Source organism: Phoenix dactylifera, unplaced genomic scaffold (genome assembly GCF_009389715.1).
Source record: "Phoenix dactylifera cultivar Barhee BC4 unplaced genomic scaffold, palm_55x_up_171113_PBpolish2nd_filt_p 000937F, whole genome shotgun sequence".
NCBI lineage: Eukaryota > Viridiplantae > Streptophyta > Magnoliopsida > Arecales > Arecaceae > Phoenix > Phoenix dactylifera.
Window position 1 is genome coordinate 145,224 of NW_024068296.1, and position 7,846 is coordinate 153,069.

A 7,846-nucleotide genomic window follows, 5' to 3' on the forward strand; every position below is an offset into this window, starting at 1 on the left:
ATTAAAAGAAAATTCAGAGAATCTAAACAAAATTGATTGCATATGTTGAGGGGGAGAATCTGAAATTTTAAGAAAGCAAATTCATTAAATACATATAAGCCAAACAATTGATTGCATAACATAAAGGCTTACATAATTCCAAATGAAAGGGGGAGCTTTAACTTCAAGATCTACTGTTTCACACCTTTCAATTTTGGATAAATTAAATGACTAGACACTTGAATTCATTTCAAAACTTTATTATAAATCTCCTTTTTGGTTGAGGAATTCACTTTACAAATACTCAATGTTTTGTCATCATCAAAAAGGGGGAGATTGTGGAGTGATTGATTATAACCCTATTTGATTTTGATGAGCTCAAAGCATTTGAGTATATCTTATGTTATACTAATGAATTCAATCTAGTGTTTCAGCCAAATATTTATGAATTTATGTTTAATTGTCTCTAGCCTTGGTTCAATACATTTTGGCTAAGTATGGAACTCAGTTTGAACCAAAGTCTGGAACGCGAGTCGACTCCGGAAGATTTCGAGTCGACTCCAAGTGTTTCAGACGTTCTGGCACAGACTCGAGTCGACTCCGGCACATTACGAGTCGACTCCTACTGAGAACAGATAGCAGGACAGAAAGATGAATCTCAGACCCTGTCACCGAGTCGACTCCTGAAGAATTCGAGTCGACTCCGATGCTTGCCGAGTCGACTCCAACAAAGTGCGAGTCGACTCCAAGGAGTAACAGATAGAAAGACAGAGAAGTTGTTTTGGACTCTGAGAGCCGAGTCGACTCCAGAAGAACTCGAGTCGACTCCGACGGTTGGCGAGTCGACTCCTAAGGAAGCAAGAGTCGACTCTTAGAGGAATGCTAGACTAAAAGTCAGAGAGCCAACTTCGGTGTCTGAGAGCCGAGTTGACTCCAGCAAAGTCCGAGTCGACTCCGAGGCAGTTCAACTCCAAAGACAGAAGACTAGTTTTTCTGGCTCTGAGAGCCGAGTCGACTCCAAGAGAATCCGAGTCGACTCGAGGAAGTAAAACCGAAAGAAAGATTTTTGGAATCCTGAAGAACGAGTCGTCTCCAGAAGGGAGAGTCATCTCCGGACATTGTCGAGTCGACTCCAGATTTAGCCGAGTCGACTCTAGAATGGGACGACACTTTATTTCAAATTTTGAACAGTGGGCGAGTCGTCTCCAGTAAAGCATGAGTCGACTCCAGCAACAGCCGAGTCGACTCCAGATCGAGCGAGTCGACTCCGATCCCAACGGACACTTTGTCAGGAGTTGCAGATTGTGCAGAACGGCTCTAAAAGTGTGTCTAACGGCTAGTTTTCGATGGGGATTGCTTAAATAGCCAGAGTAAACAGTAATAGAGAAAGAAAGAGAGACTCCATTCAAAGCAAAAGGAATTTCCACCTACCAAAGCCTCTCAAGAGTTAATACAAGAGAAAGAAGGAAGAAGTGCATTGAAGTCCATTCTCCAAACATCTTCCTCGCATTCAAGGCTCTCCTCTGACATCAGATCATCAGTGCATTCAAAGAGGAGACTCAGAGTTCGAGAAGCCCCTTCTTCCTCTTCCAAAATCTGTTTGAGGGCTTCTAACTCTACATTATTTATATTGTTCATATTTGCTTGTTAAGAAGCTTTTTCTGTACTCTTTACGAACTGTCTTCTTGTTAGTTAATTCAATCAGGGGATTGAATCAAGGTTGTAGAGGTTTGTTGGTGAGCCGAGGTTAAAACCAACGGTGTAAGGGTTCGATTGTGATCCCGGAAAAACAATCGGATGGTTCTAGTCGGTGAGCCTGTGAAAACCGACCGAGTTCGTTGTGATCTTGTAAAACAACAAGTTGGGTTGTGAGCTTGTAAAACAACCGGCTGTAATCCGAGGGATTATAGTGAACTCCCAAGTGAAGCTTGGGGAGTGGACGTAGGAGCAAGGGTTAGCTCCGAACTACTATAAAATCTCTTGTGTTTGTGAATGTTTAATTGTCTCTCCCATTTCCCTCATCCACTGCATATAGTAAACTAATTAATCCACTTGCAATAAAGTTTAATTAGTTGCTCATTAAGTTTCTAATTTGCAATTATTATTTAAAACCCAATTCACCCCCCCTCTTGGGTTGTCTTTTTGGGCAACATTATCATTTATGTATCTTAAATTAGATTTTAATAATAATAAAAAAAAGAGTTTTTGAAATTCTTTACTAGTATGCATTTGGAATTTGATTTTCATAGATCAATCGATCTAAAAAAAAATAAATTAATAATAACAATAATAATAAATGATTTATTGAAGTTTGTGGGTATCTTCACTGAAAACCCTCACGAGACTATAACTCGTCCACTAGGGTAACCTAGGGGTTTAAAGCCTTGTTACATATAGTAGATGTAACCTCGATGCCTGCGAAAGTGAGTTAGAATTTTTCTTTTCTAATTTTATTTTGCTCGAGGACTAGCAAAATGTAGGTTTGGGGGTGTGATAAGTACTGATTAATCTATAATTTAATATTCTTTTTCCAGCACTTATCAATGTTCTTAAACGGATAACCACTTATTTTACCACAAAATAGAACAATCTTTGAAATAAATTTAAAATATGATAAGAAGTAAATAATTCACATGTCCTCGCCTTCCAAGCGTACCAGCCAGCACGTTTCAGTTCAATAACAGTGGGTTCGAGCCCAATGCCCAACTGACATGCATGCACCCAAGCACTGTCCACCGTCCTGGCTTCCCAAGCAATCCAACGGTTCATAAATTTCCATCTCCGCATCACGTTTCCAAACTAAGCAAAACAGGGGAGACCTTTAATTTAAATCCACATATGCCCATTTTCACGTCAAAATAGAGCAAGAAAAGATTTTTTTCCGAAAACTACTGGAATCACTGTTCATATGAACAGTGTTCCGTGAAAACACTGTTCATATGAAGAGTGTTAGAAAAAAAAAACTAAAAATGCATTTCACTGTTTATCTTCTTCCCCTCCCGCAGATCCCGCGGCCGTCCACCTTCCACGGCGACCTCTCGACGATCCCGCGACCAGATCCTCCGGCCCTTCTTTCGCCCGTGACGCATCCGGAGCCAATCTCATCTTCCTGCGATCCGGCCTCCACCGAGAACTCGTGATCCATTTCTTCCTCCGTGATCCACGTAGTGCACCAGCGCCATCAGCCCGTTCCGGCCGCATCCAACGAGCACACCAGCGAGCAACTCCTCCGGATTCACCTACCAGCAGCCAATGGTCCAAAGAAGGAAAGAAATGAAGCATGATTCCATCCACGGATCCACACCAGCCACCAGCTGCCGAATCACAGAAATGGCGTTCCGCCTCTTCCTCTTTCGGATTCCCATCGATCCTCCGATTGGCTCCTCCCAGCATATCCCCTGCATCCGTGAAGGAAATCCCAGCAGCCGGTGATTCAGCCTCCCACATCAAGCCAAGGATCACGCATCCAAATCGGGACATGTATTTAACCCCTTCTCCCGTCCGTATTCATCTTCCACCGACCACTCTTCCGCGACCAGCTCCCATGATCCAGCCATTGATGCGCATTCCGTCCAAGGATCATGTGTCCGTTCCCCTTGGATTCATTGCCAGGGAGAGATCTATATAAAGGGTAGAAGAAGAGAGCCGAGAAGGGAGGGGAGAGGTCGGTTGAGAAAACAGGGGAGACCCCCTGTTTCGGTGAAAAGAAGAAGAAAACTGAGAGGGAAGAAGAGAAAAAGAAATAAAAAAAGAGAGAAAGGAGGGGGAAAGAGAATAGTTTTGGATATTTTGGGAATAATGGGAGGTGATCAATTTCATTTGAAGATGGGAGGTCGTCCGGAAGCCATGCGCGGCTAAACGTCCAATCTAGGGCTGGATGAAGCCTAGCAATGTATCAGGAAAATTGTAGTTCTTACTTTTTTATTATTTTGGAGCTTGTTTAAATTCTTATTTTCAATGAAATATTCCTTTATGATGTTTAAACCTTGAGCATGCCATTTACTATTCATATTTGCTAAAGTAGTCTAAGATGATCCATGCCTAGGAAGATGAGGTGTGCTGCATCCTAGATTAGCATACTTAGGTAGACACTTCATGCTATACCGAAGATGGATCTTCCTAAAACTCTTTATGTTTTTATTTTAAAAGGCTTGTAGCTAATTTGCATGCCTCTCCAAAAGATAAAAATTAAGAACACAGTCCCTAATGCAATGCTACGCGGTGGATTCCAAACCCTAGATCCATCTACTTTGATAAATTTCAATTCGTATTCATAGATTAATTCAGTATAATTAAGTTAGCAAATTCTTCTTCTTGATTTATTTTTAAAAAAAAAATAACTTATTCTTCAATCTCTGTGGACCGACATCCGTAATCACTATCCTACAGGATACGTGCTATTGCGTGGTTTATTTTTGAAATTGAAATAACTGATCACGTGTCAACTTGTATGAGGTGGCATGGTGATTGGTTCTTTTGATTTTGATTCTTCCATTTGGCATTATCCTCTTGGTTGAGATGATTGCTGATGTCGTGTTGAGGTGGCGTCTGGTTGAGATGATTGCTAATGTGGTGTTGAGGTGGCATCCTAATAGGTGGCACATAACATGTTGCATAGGGATTGGTTCTTCTGATGAGGTGGCATGACATTGCATTGGTTCCTTTGATGAAATGGCATGATGTGGTCGGCTCCTTATGCTTGACTTCATCCTGGTTGGCGTGCTTCCATTGGCTGGAGTGGTGGTGAGGTGGCTAGCTGATGTTGATGTGGATGCCGAGGTGGTCTCTAAGGGTGTGCAAAGGTGGTGGTAAAAACCTGATTTGACTTGCTTTCTGACTCAATGATTTTATTTACAGGACTCGATCAAATTTAAGTTAGCCACAGTGACCTTGAGTTAATTGATTGGAGTTTTTTTCGGATTTTGGTGCTCGCACCAGTTTGTCTGAAAACCAACTGGATTGTTTGTGAGCCCGGAAAAACAAATAGTATAAAGTTTTTGGTTGGTTTGTCTGAAAACCAACTGGATTGTTTGTGAGCCCGGAAAAACAAACGGTGATAGGTTTTCCGTTGGTTGCTTGGAAAAACCAACTGGGTTATAGTAAAATCTCATGCTAGGCTTGGGGAGTGGATGTGGGTGCTGGGAGTGCATCAAACCACTATAAATTCTGATGTTTGTATGTGTGGTTTATCTCTCTTCTTTCACTGCATATTTCTAATTGCTTTCCTCATCTTATTCATTGCTTTATTTGTGCAACTTTAATTTTGCCGCTAAATCTACAAGTTACTAGAAGATAACAGTAACTCATTCACATCACGTTATTAATTTTAAAAGATCCAATTCACCCTCCCTCTTGGGCTGCACCTCTGGGCAACAGAGTGTATGTGGAGACACTTCGAGCCGGCCTGAGGTGTCCCCTGTACAGGTTTGTGAATGAGCTTCTAGAGATGTATCGTGTCATCCCAGCACAGCTCGCTCCGAACTCGTGGAGGATAATCATTGGTTTTTTATCTCTCTGCCTTGCTCACGGCATACCGACATTGGTCAATGTCTTTCTCGGGTGTTATATATTGAAGTCTAACCCCGCAGACGGAGGATGGTAGGCCATTCTTCCGAGGTGCTCCTTCCTCCATTCGTGAGTGGAAGGAGAAATTTTTCTTCCTCTTCTCCGAGCTTCCGTGGGGGTTCAACCCGACGTGGGGCCAGCCAATTCTCAAGGCCAGTAATAAAACTTCTAAACTAACTGAGGGCGAGTAGAGAATCCTTCAGGCTCTTCACTGTCTAAAGGGGGATATCCTTCTGAGCGAGGAGACCCTGATAAATGTCGGCCTAAGCTCGGCGCGCCCTGAGGGTAAGAACGATTGTACATCACTTTACCGTTGTTCGTTTCACTTCCGCTTTTTGCTCTTTTTTCTCTTTTTGGAGTTAATCTGAGACTTGAGTTTTCCTTTTCCTTTTCAGAGATCGCAGGGATGGTGTCAAGCAACGAAGCCCTTCTTGCCCAATATAATAAAAGAGCGGTCGAGACTGGCGGAGCTCGTCCTATGCTAAAGAAGAGGCCTAGGCCAGCCTCGACTTCTGTTCCCATGGATGTTGAAGATCTTGAGGTTGAGACCCCTCAGCTTGTTCGAAAGAACAACCGAAAAAAGGTGGGGGAGTCCAGACCGAAGGAGGCTCCCCCTGCCGAGCATGCAACTTCCGGCGAGCGCACAATTCCTGCCGAGGCCGCGGAGGAGTTGTCGGCCCGTGCTTGCCTAACCTCAGGCCCTTCAACAGTCCGCAAGGTCATTCGCCTGCGGTGCTGGGGACCGAGGCGGGCAGCGGCCTCGGGGTCCCGAGCTCCTTTGCCGGGCCCTTTAAGGCCCGATATCCCGAGCTCTTCAGGGGTCGAGGATCGCCTCAAGAGGAAGCCTTACTGCCCTGAGTGGCTGATCTTCGAGGATGACTCCGCGCTCCACAACAGCGAAGTTACTCGTGAAGTCATCTGCTGCCCGCTGCTTCCAGTTGACTGAGCCGAGCTCACTGCCGGCGGGGCCAGTGATTTTGTTGATCAGGCTTATTGCTCGACCATCCGGGTAAGTTTTTTCTGCACTTTCATTCTCATACCCTTCTAGGTTGTTAATCTCAGCTGACCTTTACTTCTCATTACAGCACCTCCATGAGATTGATATGCTGGTCTCCGCGGCGGCTGACTACCAGGCTCGAGCCCGGAGGAGCCAAAGAGGGGAGGAGGTCGCGGAGAAGAAGCTCGCCGAGGGCGAGGCCAGGTGGAGGGAATCCATCGTGAGGGCGGAGGCCCTGGAGTCCGAGTTCAAGCTCATGGCTGAGCGCTTTCAGGAGGAGGAAGCTTTGCACGCCCTCACCAAGTCAACTCTTCGTGCTGCCGAGGCCTGCTTGGCTGACGCCCAGTTTGAGCTCGCGGGCCAAAAGTACGAAGGGGGGGTCCTTAAGCTGAAGATCGAACAGCTAAAGGCCCGAGAGAGGAAGGCCCTAGAGCAGGCTCAGAATGCAATGCAGCTCTTCCGTGAGTCAACCGAATACAAGGAAGAGCTAGAGGAGGAGGCGGTCGATAGGCTCATCCACGGCTTTGAGGACTTTCAGGCCCAGGTACGGAGGCTTTGCCTTAAGCTCGACCTTAGCAGTCTTCAGCCTCGCCTAGGGGTCGCTGGGGACGACAACGCACTTGGAAGCCCCGAGTCTACGGACAGTGCATCTGCTGGGACCGAGACCGAGGTGGATCCCCAAATCGCTCGTGAAGTCGCCCCCGAGGCCACTCCTGAGGTTGCTCCTGAGGCCGTTCCCGAGGCCGTGCCTAAGGCCGCTCCCAAGGTCGTTCCCGAGGGCGTGCCTGGGGCCGTTCCTGAGGCTGCTCCTAAGGGCGCTCCTGATGCCGCCACCACTTCAGAAGCAGCCTGAGCTTTTTCTTCTTCTCTTTTTTGTATTTTTCATTTTGCAGATGAGGTTGGCCGCCGAAACCATTGTACGGTTAAACTGGCCGACCTCAATTTTTGTACTTAGCCTCAGGGCCTTTCATCAATAAAAGTTACACTTTTTCCAATTTTGTTGTGTCTTTAATCTTGTCTCTACTTGTGTTTTCGATGGACTCTCATTTTTGACTGCTCGGTTTGGACCTCTTTGGGTAGGGTCTCGCACGCCACCTTTTTCGAATCTAGTTTCGGTGCTTTTTCATAAGCCTTCGGGTTGAGGGTGAGCCGTTATTAGGTCATCGGAGTTGTGAGTTAACACAGGCTTCAGTGCTCTTCAATCCGTAGCATCTACCTTAGGCGTCTAGAACCGTAGTCAAATCTTCGTTAGGTAGTTTTCGAGGTCGAGGGAGGCTTAGCTTGCAGTCGATGCAGCGGGGCATC